Raw genomic sequence first — 22,031 nt, 5'->3', positions numbered from 1 at the left:
GCAAGCGCAAGGTCGTGAGTTCAGTTCCCAGTACCGGAGAAAAACCAAAAAAAAAAAAAAAAAAAAAAAAACTAGGATTAGAGGTCCCATTTGACCTAGCTATTTCTTTTCTTAGTATAGTCTTGAAAGAATTAAAAGCATCATACCACAGCAATATATGCATGCCCAGGTTTTATTGGGTTGTTTTGTTTTGTTTTGTTTTGGTACCAGGAATTGAACTCAGGACCTTGTGACTGCCAGGCAGGGGCTATGCCTTTGAGCTATATCCCCGGCTTACACCCAGGTATATAGCAGCACAATTTAATAGCTAAATCTTAGACACAGCAAAATGCCATTTAACTGAAGGATGGATAAGATGTGGTTTTTTATACAACAGAGTCCCACTGTTCCATAAAGAAGGATAATTGAAATGTTTCTAGCTAAACAGATGCACCTTGAGACTGCTCTCTCAAGTGAAATAAATTGGACACACCTGTATAAATACAGCATTGCTTCTCTGGTGTAAGAAACAAAAGTATAAATAAGGGCCAAATTGTATAATAGATATTGTAAAATAGGAAGAAAATGTTCAAATGGGAAGAGGAACTAGGGAAGGGGGAAGGGAGGGGAAGGAAGGGAAAAGAAAAAAATAATGAGAAAAGAAGGAAAAATGGAAACAAAGCTTTTATAAATAAGGAGGAGAAGAAGGGTTGAAAGGAAAAAAGAATCCAGTTATATCACATACAGGTACAAATTCCCTATAATGGTTGTGATCTTTATTTATATCAAAAAGGCACCAGCAGCGCGCTGGGGGAGCCGCCAACAAGGCTGGGCGGCGGGGGCTCCGCATCACCGTCTTCCCCGCGGACCCGGTGGCCCCCGGATGTGGTGAAGCGGTCTCAGCGGGCACACCGTCACTTCCAGAACATCAGCACTGGGATGGCCATAACTGGAATAATGTTACTTCTAAGAAGTGTCCGGCTGACATCACAATTTACAAGATCCTCAGATAGTCTAGCCGAATTTATAAGAAAGAATGTTAAATTACGTGGATGATTACACCGGGTAACTGAGAATGGTTTGGAAATTGAACAAGTTCCCATTACTTTACCCATGTATCTTCACGGAGAAAAGAGCCACGTGGTGTTTTGCTGGTTCAGCTGGCTGGAGTAGAACTCCCTGAAAACGAGAAGGTGCAGTTACAAAAAAAGCTCAACGTTTCCCAACTACCATGGTTCCAACTTCTCAGAAAGAAGAATGCAGTACTCTTTTGCTACCTTTTAGTGAGCAAGGGTGGATATTTGAGCGTGAATCTGCATGAAGATATTCTGCAGAGAGGCCTAGGTAAAACTGTGCTTGTTAAAAGGCTGAGTTATGGCTCCAAACTTGCTGGGCAGTTCACAGAAAGTCAGTTAAAGCTGAGTTAGTAGCCGTAAAAAAAAAGAAGAAGGAATGTGAAAGGAAGACTCTGAAAAAGCAAGTTATTTAGAAAAATTCAAAGAAATATGGAAAAAAGAAAATTTAAAAGCAACTGGATCAGATTTCAACTTGAAGCAAGGAAGTTATGGAAAGTCTCCTTAACACCGAAATTCAGAGAATTTATGAGTCGCTTACATTTTCATAGGGAAGGCCTGTATAGCCAAGAGGTCTAGAGGCAACTCCTCTGAAAAGTAAAATATGTAAACATGGACATTTTTTCACTGAGTCCACATGGAAATTTCCATTTCTAATGGTGTTTAAGCATTAAAAAGATTATGATTAGTATAACAGAATTAATTTAAATAAAGCTTAATTCAACATGCTTTTAGGAATAATGAAATACTATTTTTAAAAAATCACGAGAACTGGACTTGGTGGCATATGTCTGTAATCCAAGCACTCTGGGAGACTGAGGCAAGAGCAGCAAAGTTAGATCCCAGCCTGGGTAATTTAGGGAGACTCTATCTCGAATTTTTAAAAGGAGGAGTAGGAACGCAGCTCAGTGTGAAGGCTCTGAGTTCAGTCTTCAGTGCTGTCTCAGGCCCGCCCCCTTACCAGGCTGTATTTATTTAGTACCTTCATTTGAAGAGAAAATCCAAGTGCTTATCAGCGCATTATGTAATTCTGAGCAGCTGTATTTAATTTTTGTTCAAAGAGAATCCTTGCTTACTTTTCCAGTTTTATCAACTTTCATTATTTATAATAAAGGAATTACTTATTTTTTAGAATGTACCAGTAAAAGCCATGCCTGTAATCCCAGCACTCGGGAGGCTGAGGCAGGAGGATTGTTGTGAGTTCGAGACCATCCTGGGCTACAAAGTGAGCTCAAGGCCAGCCTGAACTGCATAGTGAGACCCTGTCTTAAAAGGACAAAAAAAAAAAAGTACCAGTAAATTTAATTAATAAAAATAAATAAAATAAAATTAGATATAAGACAAAGCTATCCACTATCACCATTCCTGTTCAGTATAGTACTGTACCTGAAACATTAACCAGAGCAATCAGGCAAGAGGAAGAAATAAAAAGAGATATGTATGGAAAAGGAAGAAGTCAAATTATCATTATTTGCAGATGACCTGATCCTATATATGGAAGACCAAAAAATTTCCATCCAAAGACTCCTGGAATTAATGTCCAAGTTCAGTAATGAGGCAGGATACAAAATCAACATAGAAAAATCAATAGTGTTCTTGTACACCAATAAGAACTTAGCAGGAAACAAATTAGGAAACCAGTACCATTCACAATAGCTTCAAGAAAAATTAAATACTTAGGGTTTAACCTAATCAAGAAAGTGAAAGACCTCTAGGCATAGGTAATGACTTTCTGAACAATAAATGAACCAGAAATGGCATCAAGAATCAACACATGGAGGGCTAGAGATATAGCTCAGAGGCACAAGCACCTACCTGGCAAGTGCAAGATCCTGAATTCAATTTCCAGTACAAAAAAAAAAATCAATATATGGGAGTATATCAAATTGAAAAGATTCTGTGCGGCAAAGGTAACAACCAACAGAGTGAAAAGAAAAACTAGAGAATGGAAAAAATATTCTCCAGACAGAGGACTAAAATCTAGAATACATAAAGTAGTCCAAAAAATTAGACTTCCTAAAATAAAGGACCCAATCAAAATACAGGCAACTAAAATGAATAGACACTTCTCAGAAGAAAAAGTACAAGTGGTAAATAAATACATGAAAAATGTTTAATATGTCTGGCTATTAGAGAAATAAAAATTAAAACTCTGGGCCGGGGATATAGCTCAGTGGCACAGTGCCTACCTGGCAAATGCAAAGTCCTGAGTTCAGTCTCCAGTACAAAAAAGATTAAAGCACCAAGATTCCATCTTACTCCAGAGAGACTGACTATCATCAAGAAATCAAATAATAACAAATGCTGGTGAAGCTGCAGGGGGCATGGAACCACTATGTAAACCAGTATGGAGATTCCTCAAAAAACTAAAAGTAGGGGCTGGGGACTTAGCTCAGCGGCACAGTGCCTGCCTGACAAGTGCGAGGTTGTGAGTTCAATTCCTGGTAACGGAAAAAAACAAAAAACTAGAAATAGAATCCCACTCTACCCAGTTATCCCTTTCTAGGTATATTCCCTAAAGACTTAAACACACCATGTTACAGTGATACATGCAGACCTATGTTTACAGTGGCACAACTCAGAATAACCAAATCGTGGAAGCCGCCTGTATGCCCATCAGCACGTGAATGGATAAAGAAAAGGTGGTGTACAAGAATACTATTCTACCATAAAGAAGGACGAATTTGAGTCATTTGTAGAAAAATGGATGCACCTTAAGACCATAACATTAAGTGAATTAAATCGGACACACAAGCTTAAATATCATATAACCATGTGATATGCCATCTCATCTCTTCTATGAGCAACACAAAATATATATAAAGAGCAAGGTAATAGGAAATAGGACGAGAGATCTTTTGCAAGGAAAGGGGATCCGGGTTGGGGGGCTGCTGAGCAGGCACCTGCCAGGGTGGGAGGTCGCTCGGCCGGGACCTGGAAAGGCAGGCAGCAAGCGCCCGGGAAGCGGCGCGGAGGTGAGCGCTGGCCCCTCGGGCCCGCCGCCACCACGCGGTCAAGCACCACTACGCCACAGAGAAGCACCGACACAGCAGGCCGCCCGGAGACGTGCGCGAACCACCCCGGCATGGAGAAACCGCTGGGAAAACATGCCGCGCGGCGGGGCGCTGTTGGCCCTGCCCTTGAGAGCCAGAGAGGTCCGGAGTCAGCGGGGGAGCAGCCGATGAATAGGGACTCGGAGAACATGAGGGTACCGACGCCCGACGACTCAGAGGTCGAGCTGACTAGGGACCTGGGAGCCATTCGGGAGCTGGAAACCAGGAGGACTTTGCGCAAAATACCCGGGGAGACGCCCTGGAGGCCATTCTCCCGCTAACTGTGCAGGCTGCGGTGGAGGAGCGAGTGTCCGCACCGGGACTTCATGGATTACCTGGGTGCCCAATATTCAGATTCTGCAGAACCGCCTTCACGGAGAAGGTACGTGTCTAGGTTACCTGCCTGGGACACTTCACACCTGATGGTGCTGAGACTGACTAGCCGGCCGAGGACTTCATCCACATGCTCCTACCGCCTGTGCCGACGGTTGGGGAGAGGACACTAAGTGGTTGCGGGGTCCCAGTGCGCTGGGAGGCCAGAGAGAACGCCCCTCTGCTTGCTTAGACACAAGGCACTGATAAAGCATACTTCCCTGGATCCCAGTGCAGTAGAGGGACACACTATTCTTGAGGAGGGGTTTGTTGCTCAGTTGGCCCCAGATAATGAATGGAAGGGCGCTGCGGAGGACGCTTTTGTCCTGGATGGTGCGCTTGAGATGCTGGTGGGAGTGGCCTCCTTAGTGTTTTGTGGCCGTGGGGATGGGGAGGCCCAGGGGAGAGGGCAGAGAGACCGAGAGGGGGCGGCTTCCTCTGATGCAGCACTGGGAGAGGCAGGCCCTGGGTCTGGTTCCCGGGGCCCTTGGGGCGGCCTTGCCGACTGCATTCGTCTGCTGCCGCTGTCAGGGGCAGGGCCACTCGGGAGGGACCACCCTGGGAGGCCCCTGGGCCATGCCCTGACTGTGGGGGTGGCCACTGGAGGTCGGGCTGTCCTCTGGAGTGGGGGGCCTGGGGCTCGGACCCCTCCTACCAGCTGGTCCGGCAGGAATGAAGGGGCCCAGGCATACTCTGCCTTCTCCCTCTGGCCGGACCGTTGTCTCCAAGGAGGAGCCCCGTGAAATCTCGAGTATAGAGGAAAGTGGACGGCCTGTTGCTGGACACTGGTGCTGGTCTCTCCATCCTTCTTCTCAGTCCTGGCCTTCCTTCCAGCCGTCACACCTCAGTGAGGGGAGTCACTGATGAGGTAATCCGCTATTTTTCATAACCCTTGGGCTATAACTACTTGTTAGATCTTTCTTACATATCTTTGTTTTCCTGAGAAACCACTTTGAGGATGCCAACATGTATTGCAGCAGCCATTGCTGACTTCCTACCAATCTGTCCATAACTCTGTAATGTTTGTATTGTTCCTTTGCTATTTCCTAAATGGATGTATGTTTGTTACTATGTGTTTTCAACAACAACCATTGAGAATAGTCAATGATTATTTGATTGATCACTCATGTATAGCTCTATTTGTTTTCCCTAGAGACCACTTTGGAGAATCCAGGGTGTAGTACAACAACCACTGATAATTTCCTGCCATTTTTGTCTGTAACTCACTATTATTTGTCTATTTGTTTTCCTGAGAAACTATCTTGAAGATACCAATAGGTAAAATAACAGCCATTGATAATGTCCTACCACTTTGTCTGTAATTTGGAGAATCTCATTATTGCTATGTTGTTCTTCTTTTACTCTTTAAAATAAAAAAATGTTTAAAAGGGGGGAAAGTGGGAGGGTGAGGAGGGGAGGGAGTGAAAACGGAATTCAGAGGTGCTAGTACCTGCACCAGCTCCCCACCTGGAATGTGATCATCATGTACTGCAAACATGTACCAATAAAAATAAATTCTAATTTCGAAAGGAAGTGAAGGAGGCGGGAAGGGAGGGCTGGGGTCCTCCTGGCATTTGGCCCTGACATATCTAGCAACAGGGCACCAGAGGGGACACATCGGCCCAGAGATTCTCAAGCAAGTTTCCCCATTACTGAAGGTCAGAGGCTCAGGGCCAGGGAGCCAGGGCCAGTGCCACTGTGTGGGAGACCTCCTCGGGGGCCTGGGAAGCGCTCACCACCTCCCCACCCCGAGAGGGTCGGCTTTCACAGTCAAGGGTGAAACGGCAAGTCCCTGGGCAAGAGGCTTCAGAGCGGGGTTTTGGAGAAAGGTGTAGAGGTCTCAGATGTTGGCCTCTGTCCCTGAAGGAATTAGAGAGGGTCTGGGATAAGAGGGAGGGGCCCTGGCAGGCCCAGATGCTAACGGTCCCCGGGATGACACACACCGTCTTCCCCTCCGGTCGCACGGACCCTGCCCCACACAGAGCTGGGATTCCTGCTCCCATCACCTCTGCCGAGGCCTCAGGCACACAGTTTGCTGAGTATCATTTCACTGTCAACGTTTTTTTTTTAATACTGGGAATTGAACCCAAGACCTTTGCACTAAGCTACATCCCCAGTCCCTGGTTTGGTTTGGTTTGGTTTAATTTTTGAGACAGGGTCTAAATTGCCCAGATTGGGCTTGAATTTGCAATCCTCCTGCCTCAGCCTCCCAGGATACTGGGATTATAGGCGTGCACTACCATGGCAGGCTCACTCCGAACATTTTAGACTTCATCCCCTTGATGCTTTAGTATATAATACAGTGAGAACGGATACTCACCAGTACCAGAAACAGTACCCAGGGTCACAGAGCCCTGTGGACAGACCCTGACAGGACCAGGCTTCCCAGGGCATAACTGAGGTATAAAAGGCCACCGTGTTGGGGGCACCAGCACTGGGACCATTCCAGGAATCTGGGAGACAGAGAGGAGGCAAGGAACACATTACAGCTTCTAACATACAGCCTTTAATCTTGTCTCTTTTGAATATCATTCGTTTGCATAATCTATGTGCTGCTCCTGCATTTTTGTTAGCTGCATGTTCAAAATACATCGCTGAACGTAGGGTGTGTTCCACGGTATGGGAATCCTATCTTTTTTTTTTTTTTTTTTTTTTTTTTTTTCCTCTTTTTGAGACAGGGCTCACTATGCAGTTCAGGTTGGCCTTGAGCTCACGCTGTAGCCCAGGCTGGCCTCGAACTCTCAACGGTCCTCCTGCCTCAGCCTCCCGAGTGCTGGCATTACAGGTGCGCGCCACCACACCCAGCTGGGAATCCCGCCTAAAGCAGGGGGTCTCTGGAGGAAAAGCAGGACCAACTCTTGGAGCGGCTTTGAAAGGCGCCCGAGCGGGCCAACCGGGCTTCCTCGGCCTCTGCTGCCCCCTCGCGGCCAGCTCGTGGCAGACAGCAGGGCGCTTCCCCAGAAAGGGAGACAAGAAATCAGAGCAACCCAGAAAGGAGCGAAAGAAATCCGATAGGATTACACTCCGTGGTGACCGAGCCCTGGGAGGACTTCCCTAGCACGCTGAGGGGTGCGTAAGGCTGGAAGGACCGCAGCGAGGGTCGTGCAGGGGGAGGAACGATCCCTGCCTTCGTCCGCCTGCACGGCTCACCAGGCGTGCACAGAACAAAACCTCCTCGTGCCGACACCGGAGATCAGAGCGTCCGTTCTGCATACAGTGCTTCAGCTTGAAACAGGTTTGAGAGTCAAAAGACAAATCGGGCCAGGGGCCACGTCACCAGCTGTGTGGATTCTTAGTCACATTCTAGGATGGAAATCAGACGGCCCTCCCTCTTCCTCGGGTCCTCTGAACAGAAGGGCTCTGTCCGTGTCTCTTCCAGGCGGTACCAGTCTCTGAGAACCCGTCACCGATTGCCAGTTGCCGCTGTCGACATCACCGGCTCCGTTCTTTGAGCGCCACTGGCTCCTATTCCTGGTGTCACGGCCCTCAGGGCCACAGCTCTGCGTGTCACAGCTCCCAGTCACCCGTCAGCTCCTCAGCAGCCAGGGCGCCTTACCTCCTCTCCTCGGCAGCTTTCTGGAATTCATGTTGTTTTGTTTTTTGAGACAGGATCTCACTGTACAGTTCAGGCTGGCCTTGAACTCACTGTGAAACCCAGCCTGGCCTCAAACTCACAGCCGTCCTCCTGCCTCCGCCTCCCAAGGGCTGGGAGTACAGGCGTGCACCACAACGCCCAGCTCAGCTTTCTGGAATTCTTTCTGCAACTTCTGCTGGTCTCCCCAGATCTGCAAGGGTCCCTGCAGGTCTTCACTGGTCTTGGTTCTCTCTGCTCTGCTGCTTTGGTGTTCTTGCCTGGTTCTCCTGGGCTCTTTACTCTCTGCGGCTCCCTGGAGCTCCCCAGAAATGTGAGAAAGAGAAGGAGAGCCACTCATTAAAAAAAAAAAAAAAAAAAAAAAAAAAAAAAAGGGCCCAGCACATGCGTAGACTCTAGGATTCCTGCACCTTTTGGGGGCCCTTCACAGTAGCAATGGAGGGGCCAGGATCAGGGCCAAGTCATCTACAGTGGCTCCAGAGTGGAATCATCTGGGATAGGTCCGTGTTTCAGGCCCGCTGCAGCCGAGACAAGTGTCTCCCGGAGTGGCTGTCGGGCTCTAGCACAGCCCCAGGGTCGTGGTGGCAGCCAAGGGAACTGCAGGAGAAGCAGCTGCTTGAGTGACAGCTCCTGCATCTCCACAGAAATGGCAGAGCTGAAGTCTCTGCTGCTGCTTTCAAAGTGTCCCGTAGGGATGGCAGATGACATCGGGGGACTCCCTCCTGGATCTTTGCCCTGTCAGGTACCACCCCTCAAAGATAGGTGCAGGGTCTGGGTTTGAGGATCGCTGTCTGTCAGCCACGCTGTGGCTCTTTCAGGGCTGCAGCCTGGAGGGCAGCTGCCAGGCAGCCAGAGGAGGTGGGAGGACACCGGGGTGTCACCTGGGCCCCTTCCAGGGTGGCGAGGAGAGGGCATGACGGCTGTCAGTCTCATCGTGTCCCTCTGGCTGTCAGAGGGAAGAGGGTCAGGCCCTATTTTCCTATCTCAGATGGAGGTCACGGTGGCCGCAGCCCAGACCCTGGGAGGGACGACCTGGGCAGAAACCTGCTTCTCACTGGGCATCCGGGACACGGGCACCTTCCTTCTTGCTCTGGGCCTCTGCTCCCGCCTGTGAAATACAGGTCGTCTAAGCACCAACCTCACTGTACGTCCCAAACAGATTACACAACTTACTGCACAAAAGTATTCGCTGTCTGCAGTTAGCTCACATTCAGATTCATTTCATGAGAAAGCTGACTCTCCACAGACGGACAGTGGGACAAAGTCAGTACCTGCCCAAACCAGCATCCTCTCACATTACTCTACCCACAAAATACCCCAATCCAACTGCTCCCTGAAAAGAGAAAGGTGAGGATCTCCCTTCTTCTTGGACCACCTTCCCAACACACAACTGCATCCCTGTCTTTGCAGAAGACCCAAGCCAGACGGGCTCTTCTGTTGTCCCCAACACAAAAGTTTTCCCCCTCCTATCTCACTCCACTTGCCTCAGGTTATAATATTTAATTGCTATACACACAGGGAGCATTTGACAGCCAGCTGCATGCATCTGGGACAAAGAAAAGTCCCTTGCCAGGAGTGACCTGTTAATCTAGTTGGCTGACAAAATACCCAACACTCACAATTTAAGGGAGAAAAAGTTTATTTTGACTCATAGTTTGCCGAGCTTTCAGTCCATAGTTGGCTGGTTCCAAGGCAGAATGGCATGGCAGAGATGCTGGCAGAGGAGAAAGAGCTCAAGGCATGTGGGACAGCAAACAGGGAAAGGGATCAAGGGAGGAGGAGGGAGAGGCCTTCCCAGACCACGCCCCCAGGGACCACCTTCTCCAACCTGGCCTCAAGTCCCAACATCATATCCAGCTATAAACCCATCAGTGGACTCATGCCTTGAGGGGTATCACACCGCAGTGATCCAATCATCTCCCAAATGTCCCAGCTATGAGCACATGAGGCTTTGGGGGGACATCTACATACAGACTATAACACGGGCCCATGGCGATGTGGAGCAAATCACACAGCAACATGGACCACAGATGCAGGTTCCCAGATACCCCCAAGATAAGAAATGTGAGGGAGGCCCCAAGCAGAGAGGCCGGAGAAGTGCCTCTGCCTTCCAGGCTCTACCCCGAGAACTCCTGGGAACGAAGCTAAAAACGGCTGCAGAGCACCTGCCCTCTGTGAGAGGCCCTCTCTGTACCTGAGGAGATGCCCACACTGAGAGGATGGGGACAGAAGTTCAAAGGCTGAGCCCCAGCGGGTGGGAGAGAAAAGTGCTGCTGAGTGAGGTTCTGCCCTGCCATTCCTGCTGACAAGGACTGTGGTCCTGAGAGAGGACGGAGTGCTCCCCACGTGTGGGGAAATTCTGCTTTTGCTCAGCCCCTTGTGAGGCCACACACACCCACAGACACACACGTGCACTTGCGCACACACGCGCACACACGCGCACGCAGGCACGAAGGACAAGGGGCGGAGGAGTGACAGACAAAGCTGCAGGGAAAGAGGAAGCTGAGCCCTGGCAAGGAGGGAGGGTGGGCAGCACCCACCTCCCCCTCTCTGACAGTCAGAGGCCAAACGGACAGGGGACGAACAAAATCCTTGGCCCTTATTATGTTACTCATTAAAAGCAAGATTTGCATTTCCTTCTGAGGCAATAAGAGACTTAAAAACTCCTCTGGCTAAAATACAGTGACTCTTCATCTATAGATGCCCAACAGATCACTAAAAGCAAAACAAAGCCTTACCTTCACCTTCTGCCTTTTCCTCTACTACCTTGAAACTCAGCCGGGCCCCTGGCCAGCTCTGATAAGGTCACGTCAGTCCCCTGCGGGGCGGCTGTCTACAGCTGGCAATGAGAGGTTGGTCAACCCTGAATTCACAGAACCTGTCTCATCCCCTTTAATACTGGGGATGCTGCCAGGGGTGGTGGCGCACGCCTGTAATCCCAGCACTCGGGAGGCTGAGGCAGGAGGATCGTTGCAAATTCGAGATCAGCCTGGGCTACAAGTGAGTTCAAGGCCAGCCTGAACTGCATAGTGAGACCCTGTCTCAAAAATAAAAATAAAAAAAAGACGGAGGACGGCAAGCAAGGAGATTTCCAGGGACATCCAACAACCCGTGAGCACTCAGAATCTCCAGTTACTCCCTTAAATCTACGGTCACCTTGACTTCCGGCAGAGATTCCACAAAACTGAGACTGCCCAAGCAGAAGCAGCCACCTCCTGGAGACCACAGGAAGCAGGAAAAACTTGTCCAGGAGCCACCCTGCAAAACCAGAACTGAGATCCTGACAAACCAGACCTAGCCGTCTCAGCTGATCCATAAAAGCAGGCCTTGTGCTTTCAGCAGTTCTCCCCACAGGACACTTCCGGCACAAGTCTCCCCACAGTGCCCCCCACCCCGTGAGACAGCCGATGAGAAGCCGCCACCACCGCGGGGCTCGGTGTGATCTGTCCACCAGCTTTGTATCTCGGATAACAAAGCAGGAAAAGGAATGGGGGAGAATGGCTGGGAGAGGAAACAGACAGACATTAACCAACATCAAAAAACCAAAGCTGAGGTCCAGGAGCCAAGTTAATGGCGGTCCTAACGTGAGACTCCCCATCCTTATCCTTCTCTGCATCCGACAGATGATGCCCCGCCCCCTGCGAGGATGCAACCACCAGTGGCCAGCGCAGGGGTGGGTGAGGAAGGGCAGCAGTCCCGGCAGAGGACGGGGTGGAGGGAGCGCTCTGTCCCCGGAGCACAGCCCCGGTGTCTGCAGGCTGAAGCCACAACCCAGCCACCCCTGGGCCCCGGCTGAGCCCTGCTTCCATTTGTCTCACCCTACCCCTCCCTGGCTGAGTACCCAGGGAGCCGGGCTGCTCCGGGTGCCACAGGTAGTGGCCAGGGCAGCTGAGATGGACAGGTTCTACTTGTTCACCAGGGCTTTGCCCGGCAGTCCCACCCACCACAGCCACCGTCACCTGAGACCACAGGAGGAGCAGCCTCCATGTCCCCTCGGTTTACTCACCAGGTAGGAGGGTTTTCTGCTAGTTAGTTAGCAGTCAGTTAGCCTAAACCACTTCGCTGAGGCATGATTGGCCAGCTAGAAAGCTGCCCACGACTTGATCACTTTGGAGATCAGTATACAACCGTGAGACTGCCACCACAGCCTACATCACAGGGTTATCCTCCCAAACTCTCCCTTAATAAAAGAAAAATCTTGAGCTGGTCTAAACTTATTATGAAGGCCAGAGGTAGAGGAAAGAAGAAATAGGGACATTCATCAGTTACACGCGAAGGCCAGCCAGGCATGGTAGCACACATCTGTAATCCCAACACTTTGGAGGCTGAGGCAGGAGGATCTCAAGGAGTTCAAGGCCAGCCTGGACTACATAGTGAGATCCTATCTCAAAGTAAATAAAATGAACAAACAAACGAAAGCTAAGGCCAAAACCAACAAAACACTGTTCCACAGCCTTTCCACAAATGACTTCAACATACACTCCTGAATGTGCTGAAACCTTGACTTAAAACCCCTGTAGGTTTAACCTCTGCCTCCACCCCTCCTGCTGCACTGTGACCTCTCTGATTACGCCAGGCAGTCAGAGTGTGGGCCCCTCTCCTGGCCTGTCCTTTCCTCCCAAGCTCCAGTCTCCCCGACAGCCAGTGCAGATCCCCCAGAACGGTTTCTACCTCCCTCCCCCAAACTCACTGTAACAGTGCTCGGGCCCAAAGGCTGTTTTCCAACTGCCCTCCGCCCTCACTGCAGAACTCCCCCCAGGACCTGTTCCTTATCCTGCTGGCACAGGCAATAGCTCTCTCACCCTTTACTTCAGAGAACCCTGGGTGTCTCAGAGCTTTGGTGTGAGGCTGTGTGTGTGTGTGTGTGTGTGTGTGTGTGTGTGTGTGTGTGTGTGTATTTAGAACCTGCACTATGAGATCTGCCCTTTGGGGCCCATTTTTAAGTACACAGTGAAAGAGAGAGGCCCATGCTCTTTTGTTTGTTCGTTTTGTTTATTTTGGAACAGGATCTCGCTATGTAGCCCAGGATGGTCTTGAACCTGTGGCGATCCTCCTGCCTCAGAGGATAGATACTATGCTGTACAACACAGGCAGATGTTTTAAAAGAACTTTCCATTAAAAAATGTAAAAGGGAATAAATACAACAAGAACACAGAAATGAGGAATTTTCAAGGTACATCTCTCTGGGCTCCCTGGACCACGTCACTGGAAAGCCAGGGGCAGCTGGTCCGGCTGCCCAGCCTGGGGCTGCCCAAAATCTGCTCGGACGTGGGGCACACTGCCTCCCCTAATCGCTCACTGCAGCCAACTCAGGCACCAGGCTGGAATGAGATCTAGCTTCGGCAATCACAGAAATTTAAACCGAGGCAACGGCACAAACTTACAGGCAGAAGCTTTAACTGGGAAGGAAGGAAAGTGCGGGATGAACTTCAGCTTGAAGGAGGTGAAGGCTGGCTTGAGGGCTGCGTTCAGGGTGATGGTTATCTCTGCTCTGGTTTTGCAGCTCCGGGGAAATCCCATGGATGAGAAGCAGCCTTGTTTCCACAGAACGCTGCTCCTGCTGGGATGGAGCAGCGTCTGCTTGCAAAGTCTCTGCGGGGGCGGAGGGGGCTGCAGGGGTCGGGAGGCGGGCGTGGTGAAGGCTGGGAGCTGGCGTCCTCCAGTCTCTTACGCTGGGGTCTTCAGACTTGAAGGGGATGAGATCGTCTAGGTAGGTTTAGGGCTAATAAACCATAGAGCACTAGTTTCAGACAGACCTTCCCGCAGGCAGAGCTCAACAGGGATCTGAACTGTGGCGCACGACTGCCATCCCAGCACTCCAGAGGCCGAGGCAGGAGGATTGCCTCGATTTCAAGGCCCGCCTGGGCTACACAGCGAGTTCGAGGTCAGTCTGAACTACATAGTGAGACCTTGTCTGAAGAAAAAAAAAAAAAATGTATTGTCTCCCTAGAGTAAGAACCTAAAGGAGTAAATAAAATCTGAAAGGTACAGTAGATATTGTGAAAGGGAAAGAAATTGCTCAAAAGGAAAAACAAGTGGGATGAGGGAAAGGAGAAAAGAAAGACGGGAAAATATATATACACACAAGATAGCTAAAATAATTGTACTACTAATTTCTATTGCTTTATTGAAAAGAACAGTTAACCCTTTTTTTTTTTTTTTCATCTTTTTGAGACAGGATCTCGCTATGCAATTCAGACTGGCCTTGAGCTCACTTTACAGCCCAGGCTGGCCAGGAACTCGCAGTGACCCTCCTGTGTCAACCTCCCGAGTGCTGGGATCACAGCCCTTAATATTTTTTAAGCAATTTCGCGTGCATATATCTGGTAATCTGAACAACTACTTTGAAGACAACAATATGAAATATAACAACCATTGTTGAATTCCTAAGCTCTTGTTTTATGAAATTCTCTATCATTTCTAATTTTTTTATCTTTTTTTATTCTCCTTAAAATAAGAGCCAGGCATAGTGGCACACTCCTGTAATCCCAGCACTCAGGAAGCTGAAGCAGGAGGATCGTTGCAAGTTCGAGACCAGCCTGGGCTACAAAATGAGCTCAAGGCCAGCCTGAGCTGCATAGCAAAACCCTATCTTTAAAAAGTCCATGAATTGGGCTGGGGCTGTAGCTCAAAGCACCTGCCTTGCAGGTGCAAGGTCCTGAGTTGGATTGCCAGTACCCCCCAAAAAAGACCATAAATAATTAAATTAATTGAATAAGATAAAATAAAAAGACTAATGTGGCACGAGGGCAGAGATGGCAGCAAGCTGTGACCTGTGTCTGGTTACTGGGGGCATCGGTAGGCCCAAGTGAACAGTCACTGTGGCTTGTTTTTGGTTTTTTTAGCAAAAGTGATTTTAAATCCCTGACTACCTTTGCAGAAGAAAGCAGACGTCATGCTTTTACAAGTGATAGGCTAAGGGCCCAGGCACTTGTTTACCCTCTTGTCCCTCTGTGGTGACCCCTATTTTATTTTCTCATGTAGTTTATTCTTGGAGAGGCCATGGCAAAGGCCCTCTGGCTTGAACGATGACGGGTGGTCGGTTACACAGCTCGGGAGAGTGGGTGGGGGGGAGAGCCTATTCCATGCTTGTAGCACCTGTGCGTGGTGCTCCTGGTGAGCTCTGCCCTCTCCCAGCTGTTTCCCGCGCCCGGGCTTCAGACCGTGGGGCGCTTCACTGTGTAGGTGTCCCCGCCCGTGGCCTCACCCGCCCTGCAGCTCTCCCCTGGCTGCCCCCCTGCTCCCGCAGCTCCTCCTCACTCCCTGCGCCCGCTTCACTGCCACCCGCGGGAACTGGCTCCCGTGGGCAGAAAGTAGCCTCTGTTTCCTTTGCCCGACTCTCCTTCCAGGCTCTCCTGCCAGTCTGCCCTGCCCTTCCCACCCTGCTCGCTGCCATGAGCGTTGGAGAAGAAGCCCAAAGAGGCACCCACGAAACCTGCCGAGAATTTCCACTGTGTGCCCTTTACCTCTAAAATGTCGCCTTCAGTAAGAGAGTCAGGGATACGGCTCAGCGGCACAGCGCCTGCCTGGCAAGCACGGCGTCCTGAGTTCAACTCCCAGTACCTAAATAAGTAAACAAAATGCCACCTTCATTCACACTTGACCAGAAGTTCAGGCAGGTCGAGGGAGTGGCCCCCAAAACTGCGCGGGAGAGCCTCCCCAGCGTGGGCCTCCCCTGGCCTGGCCCCTTGTCAAAGTCCTGTCCTACCCTGGAGCTCCACCCAGGGTGTGCATCACACAAACCATGATCAAAATATGCAGTGAATATCTGCTTTTTTTTTTTTCAAAAGAATTACAGAAAAAGACACTTTGCTTTTAATCCCATTCAAGATACTCCCCTGGCTTCAAACACACTTATCCCGTTGCTGCGCTTTGGTGAGGAAATTTGGCCGCTGCCCATGCCCGTTGTGGCCTGAGGAGCTTCCCTATGACCGACTTCGGTTTCTCTCAAGTTCAGAGGCAGGATCTGTGGCCCTTGTCTCAGAAGTCTGCCTCGGAGCTGTGCCAAGTAATCGCCAATCATGGAGCATGTGGGCTTTCAGTGGCGCTGTTGCGCCTTATAATTGGCCTTATGTCGGCGAATGGCCTTTCTTTTTTGGTACCGGGAATCGAACTCATGACCTCACACTTGCTGGGCAGGCGCTGCGCCGCTAAGCTAAATCCCCGGCTTCCAATTACCTTTCCTGACAAAGCCTAGCAGGTTTCCCCCGTCCCTGTCACTTCATCTAACTGACGGGAGCCAAAAGGCTACAAGCAAAAGACAGCACAGAAGGGAAGAGAAATCCGGGAGCTTCCGGTTTACACACACACGAGGACGTTATGCAGAGGAACAGATTCCACCCTACAGAGACCTCACCGGCTGAAGACTGGGCAGGTCCCCCGGGCGTGCGAGGGAGCTGCCCTGGTCCACGGCTCTGCTCGTGTCCAGCTGTGCCTGGCAGCAAGCACGACTTTGTTTACAAAGACCGAGGAACTGGGCCCCGGGAAACTGCAAACCATCCTAGCCCTTCACTGTCGAACTTCAGCCCTGCAGCCCGTTCCCCCTCCGTGAGTACATCCCGCCACGCCTCAGCACCCCCCAACAGTGTCACATCCTCCGCCCAGGGGCTGCTGCCTCCTCGCTGACGTCACACCCAGGGGCGTGGCAGGGACCCTAATAACAGAGGCGGTGACTGGACGCTGCAGGGGGACCCGCTGCACAGACCCAGCGGCAGTGCCGCTCCAGACGTCAGAGTACCCAGCACGGCCCTCTAGTGAGCTCTGCAAGCTAAAAGCCAACCCGTAACTGCACAAAGGCCAGAATGAAACGGAGCCGGGCTGCTGAAGGCCCTCTCAGGACCCTCGTTAGGAGACAAGTGCCCCGTGTGAGTGAAGAGATGCAGATTTGCCAGACACAGACTCCCCACAGGAGTGGACCAACAGATCTGGCTTCGCTTGTGCCCTGGGGAAAGCAGGCCTACGGCAGAGAAGCAATTTCAGCCCAGCAACTGTGGCAGTCAGTGGTTTGCAAGAGAATGGATTTAACACGGGACACAAATTTATAGGATTATTTTATAATATTCACCCAAAAAGGCAAATGCAGAAGAGTGCAAGAGATCTGGCCACAAGCTAGAGACCCGAAGAATCCAGCCGAGGACCTGGATCCCATGGTGTGTCCTGCACAAGTCCAGCCCACGTCCTAGAGCCCACGGCGATGGCTCATGCAAGTCCGTATCAAGGACCTGCACCGGGAAGGCCCAGAGGCCAGTGGTGGAAGCTCGAAAGTCTGCACTGGCGGGACGAAGGATCTGTGCCAGCAGGCTGAGGGGCCTGCCCTGGAGCCAGGAAGCGACCCTCAAGGCGAAGACCAGGACTCCCCGAAAGAGAACAGCAGCCATTCCCGACAGCAGCGAGAACTCAAGCTCTGACGACAAGAACAGCCGAGTGTGTATCAGGAAAAGCAGCCGTAGCAGCCTTCTGCAGAACAGCATTAGTCTTCCGCTATGGGTCTCCTTGTGTGCTGGCGGCCACAACCCTCGGGTGGGCCCTCCACACCCGGAAGCATGCTCTCTCGGTTCAGCTAGGCATTCGCACTTACGCTGACCATTAGTTAGTTCACCATAGCAACCTATGGCCCACTGGAGAGCCAGTCAGTGAGCAGGAAATTTCCACGTACTTTATTAAATAAAAATGAAATTGTGGGCCGGGCCTGGTGGCACACGCCTGTCATCCCAGCACTCGGGAGGCTGAGGCAGGAGGATTGTTGCGAGTTCAAGATCAGCCTAGGCTACAAAGTGAGCTCAAGGTCAGCCTGAACTGCATAGCGAGACCCTGTCTCAAAAAGACAAAAGAAAAAAAGAAATTGTGTCAGTTAACTGAAGCAATGAAGGCAAAGAGAGATGAAAATTTAGGACTAAAATGATAGAGAGGTTGGGTTATGGGAATATCCTGAGATACCTCCGAGGCTGAGCCCCTCTATTCTCTCAATCAGAGCATTAGGGAAACTGCTCCAGAGTTTGGTTCGCTAACCTGGCTTCACTCTTCGGACTGCTCTCTTTTGAGTTCAGACTTCGCTGCACAAATCTCCTTTCATTGTCTTCACCTCCCTGCAGACCTCCTGTAACATACCTCAGCCTTCCAGCAAAGCCTCACCATTCAAAATTCTTTCTTGGCCAAAAACATTCTCCCTCCTTTCTTTACCTCATGCATTTCCTTCCCTAAATCTACACCCTGAAATACTCACCACAAAGCTGCGAGTCTAAACAGAATCACTTTTCCTCCAACAAAACAAAAGTGTTTCAGGATTTCTTACAGCTTTCACTTCAAAACAAAGCCTAATTTCTCTCTGTGCAGAATTTTTAACCCAGGAAAAAGAGTAATTCAGGGCTGTCCGTCCCTTCAGAGAGAAGGGATGATTTGCGACACCCGGGCTCTGGTTATCCACTGATGTCCTTTTGCCTTTAAGATAGCTTGACCTTAGGGAGAGGTCCGTACTGCCAAAGGCCAGCTGAGGGACAGCGTAGCGGCTCTTCCCACCAGGGAGACACTTGTAGCCGCTGCTCTTGGACAACCAGATAACTCCAGTGGTAAGGTACCAGCCGGAGGTCACATCCTGGTCCCTAAGCAAGGATTCGCACTGCTGCCCAGAACCCTGAAGAAAGGGAGCGGAGCTGTGAGAGGTGCCAGGAGAAGAGCCATCCTGGTACGGCAGCAGCGGGGCGGGCCGCCCTCGAGGTGGGACCGGGTGCGGCGCACCTGAGGCGTCGCCAGGGGTCAGTGCGACCCAGCTCCGGAGAGAAGAGCCGTGGGGGAAGGGCGGCTGTTCTCAGCCCGCAGTGCGCATCACATCCGCAGAATCTCCCAGCGCTCGGATTACTGGGCTCCCGTCCCGGGGTTTCTTATTCAGCCAGTGTGAGCCTGGCCTCAGATCCCGCACTTCAGCGGGCTCCCGACTGAAGTCCATGCCGCCAGCCTGAAGATCACACCTCGAGGACTGCCGGTAATGCAGAGACTGCAGAGCTAATGCAGAGATTCTGATTTAACTGCCCACGGTGTGCTCGGAGCACAAGGATCCTTACCGGCTCCCCAAGGAGCTGTCATAGGCGGGCAAGCTTAAAACCTAGTAGCAGGATTTCTACATTACGCCTCAGTTTTGCTCTGAGAAAGTCCACTTGTTAGCATTCAAGTGACATTATCCGTGGATATCATTCTACTGGACTGCTTTACTCTAATGTTATTGTGAGAGGTCTTAAGCATACACGGAAGCGGACAGAGCAGCATGACAGAAAGGACAACAGCAGTATAACATAAAGGGGCCCCGCAGCTACTTCGCCCTCTCCCGCTTCTCACAGGGAAGCACATCTTCTCGAAGCACATCTCTGACCCGTCACTTTTTCTACGAACACATCTGTTTACCAGGTGTGCACACCTTAAGAGACAGCAAGTGCTGGGGATGTAGCTCAGCGGCACAGTGCCTGCCTGGCAAGCGCAAGGTTGTGAGTTCGATTCCCGGTACCGGAAAAAAAAAAGAGAGAGAGAGAGAGACAGCAAGCATTATAGTTTACCTCTAGGGTGCCTCAGGTGTGTGGTAGGCACAAGACCCCGAGGGCACAGCGTTTGTCAGTATTTATCCACTGCCGAGCACCATGGCCCAATGTGCTGTCAGGAGGGGCCTGGTCCGAAGAGGTGGGGCCCTGGGCGGCAGGAAGGGTGAATCCCTCTCCCTGGCACCTCTCTCCCTGTCTCTCTGTCTCTCTCTGTCTCTCTCTGTCTCTGTCTCTCTCTGTCTCTCTGTCTTTCTGTCTCTCTGTCTCTGTCTCTCTCTCTCTCTGTCTCTCTGTCTCTCTCTGTCTCTCTGTCTCTGTCTCTCTCTGTCTCTCTCTTTGTCTCTCTCTGTCTCTGTCTGTCTCTGTCTCTGTCTCTCACTGTTTCTCTCTGTCTCTGTCTCTCTGTCTGTCTCTGTGTCTCTCTGTCTCTCTCTCTCTGTCTCTCTCTGTCCCTCTGTTTCTCTCTGTCTCTGTCTCTCTGTCTGTCTCTGTGTCTCTCTGTCTCTCTCTCTCTGTCTCTCTCTGTCCCTCTGTCTCTCTCTGTCTCTCTCTATCCCTCTGTCTCTCTCTGTCTCTCTCTCTCTCTCTCTGTCTCTCTGTCTCTCTCTCTCTCTGTCTCTCTCTGTCTCTCTGTCTCTCTGTCTGTGTCTCTCTCTGTCTCTCTGTCTGTCTGTCTCTGTCTGTCTCTCTCTCTTTCTCTCTCTCTGTCTCTCTCTCTTTCTCTCTCTCTGTCTCTCTGTCTGTCTCTCTCTCCCCTTCATGGCTGCCAGGATGTGAGCAGCCGCCCTCCAGCCAGGCCCTTCCACCATGCTCCTACTGCCTTGGCCCGAGAACATAAGCCAAAGTGAACCTCTCCTCCTCTAAACTGTCAGTTAGTGTGTCCCAGGGACAAGCAAGTGACTAGAACGTCAAGACTGTGATTCTAATCCCGGCCCTCTTTCTATTATTTCAGGATAAAACTCAGAAGGATGGAAGCAGGGAGGACGCAGCGGAGACCAGGCTGGACCTGGGAGAGAGGAAGCCTCCCGCACTCCTGTCTGGGCCCCACGTCTTAGACCTAGACCTTTTGTTTTGTTTTTGCAATACGGGGGATCGAACCCAGAGCCTCACGCTTGCTAGGCGAGTGTTCTGCCCCTGACCTCATGCCTAATGCTGGGCCAGGCGCAATGGCTCCATGAGGAAGGCAGGCCGGGGCTGGGCAGCCCCTGACCCATGACTGTGCCAGGCTGGGGGACTAGGCAGGGGACGCACTCCCGACCTCACCGTCAGCACGCTCTGGGACTCAGTCCTGTAGCAGGACATCCAAACAGAAAAGGGGGTTGGCCCAGTGCAGTTAATAACATGGGGTCAAGGGCACGCTTGTGTGTTAACAGAGGCCTGAGGTGGAAATTCTCTACAGCAAGACCAAAGGCAGAGGAGATGTTGCTGCTGAGTCATGCAGGAACTGTGTTGTCACTCAAAACACAAAGCACTGGCCAGTGGTTGCGTTTTACTCGATCCTAAACATATGTGGTATAAATAGTTTGATAGTTTACAAAGAAAATAATAAGTGCAAAATACCACAGAGAAATTTTCTTACAGGATTGGGACTGGAACTCATAAGAGATCATTTACAGCAGATGACAAACAAAATGTTTCTGCCCAAGGAACCACACTGGTGAGCTGACAAGTGAGTAGGAAGGTGCAGGATCCCGAAGACCTACTGTGACAACGGGGAAACCAAAAAGATGTCAACCGCGCCCTACAAGAAAGGGCAGGAACATATGTGCTATCAGTGTAAGGAATACTTGTGTATGGAACATGCTATTATCATATGTGAAGACTGCGTCAGGCACAACAATTGAAGCGTGACAATTGACAAAGATTATTTTTGTTGTAGAGTTATATTGTCATTTTCATTGTAGCTCACGTAGGCTTTTTTTTTATTGAATAATCATTAACCTTTCTCAGTGGTTGTTGTAGGAAACACATAATAATAGACATGCATCCATTTATGAAATAGGATAAGAACAGTACAAACATTGAAGAGCTATGGATAGATTAGTAGGAAAATATCAATGGCTGCTGTAATACATGGTGGTATCTTCAAAGTGGTTTCTCAGGAAGACAAAGATGCACAAGAAGGATCTAACAAGTAGTTACAGCCTAAGGGTTGTCAAAAATCAAGTGAGCCGTTTGGGGCAAAAGCCATTTTTTGTAGCGTTTTCTCTCCAGCCTCCCATCGCATTGGGACCCCACAACCAGTTAGTGTCCTCTCCCCACCTGTCAGCACATGCAGCAGGAATCCTGCTGCAGACTTCTCCGGAGCTCCACCACAGCCTGTACTGTCAGGGGAAGAATGGCTTCCAGTGAGTCTCTGCAGGTATTGTGCAAGGTCCTCCTGTTTTACAGCTTCCGAGCGGCTCTCGTGACCCCAGTCCACTGGACCTCTGACTCC

The 22,031-nt window shown here is 50.5% G+C and overlaps 1 pseudogene; it reads left to right on the top strand.

The window, feature by feature from the left end:
• Nucleotides 1-906: 906 nt before the first annotated feature.
• Nucleotides 907-1,560, top strand: LOC102006710 (annotated as a pseudogene).
• The last annotated feature ends 20,471 nt before the right edge of the window (nt 1,561-22,031 follow it).

Source organism: Chinchilla lanigera, unplaced genomic scaffold, assembly GCF_000276665.1.
Source record: "Chinchilla lanigera isolate Chin_1 unplaced genomic scaffold, ChiLan1.0 scaffold00036, whole genome shotgun sequence".
Lineage (NCBI taxonomy): Eukaryota > Metazoa > Chordata > Mammalia > Rodentia > Chinchillidae > Chinchilla > Chinchilla lanigera.
Note: the sequence above shows the minus strand (reverse complement) of the source record. Positions and strands in the feature narration are given on the sequence as shown.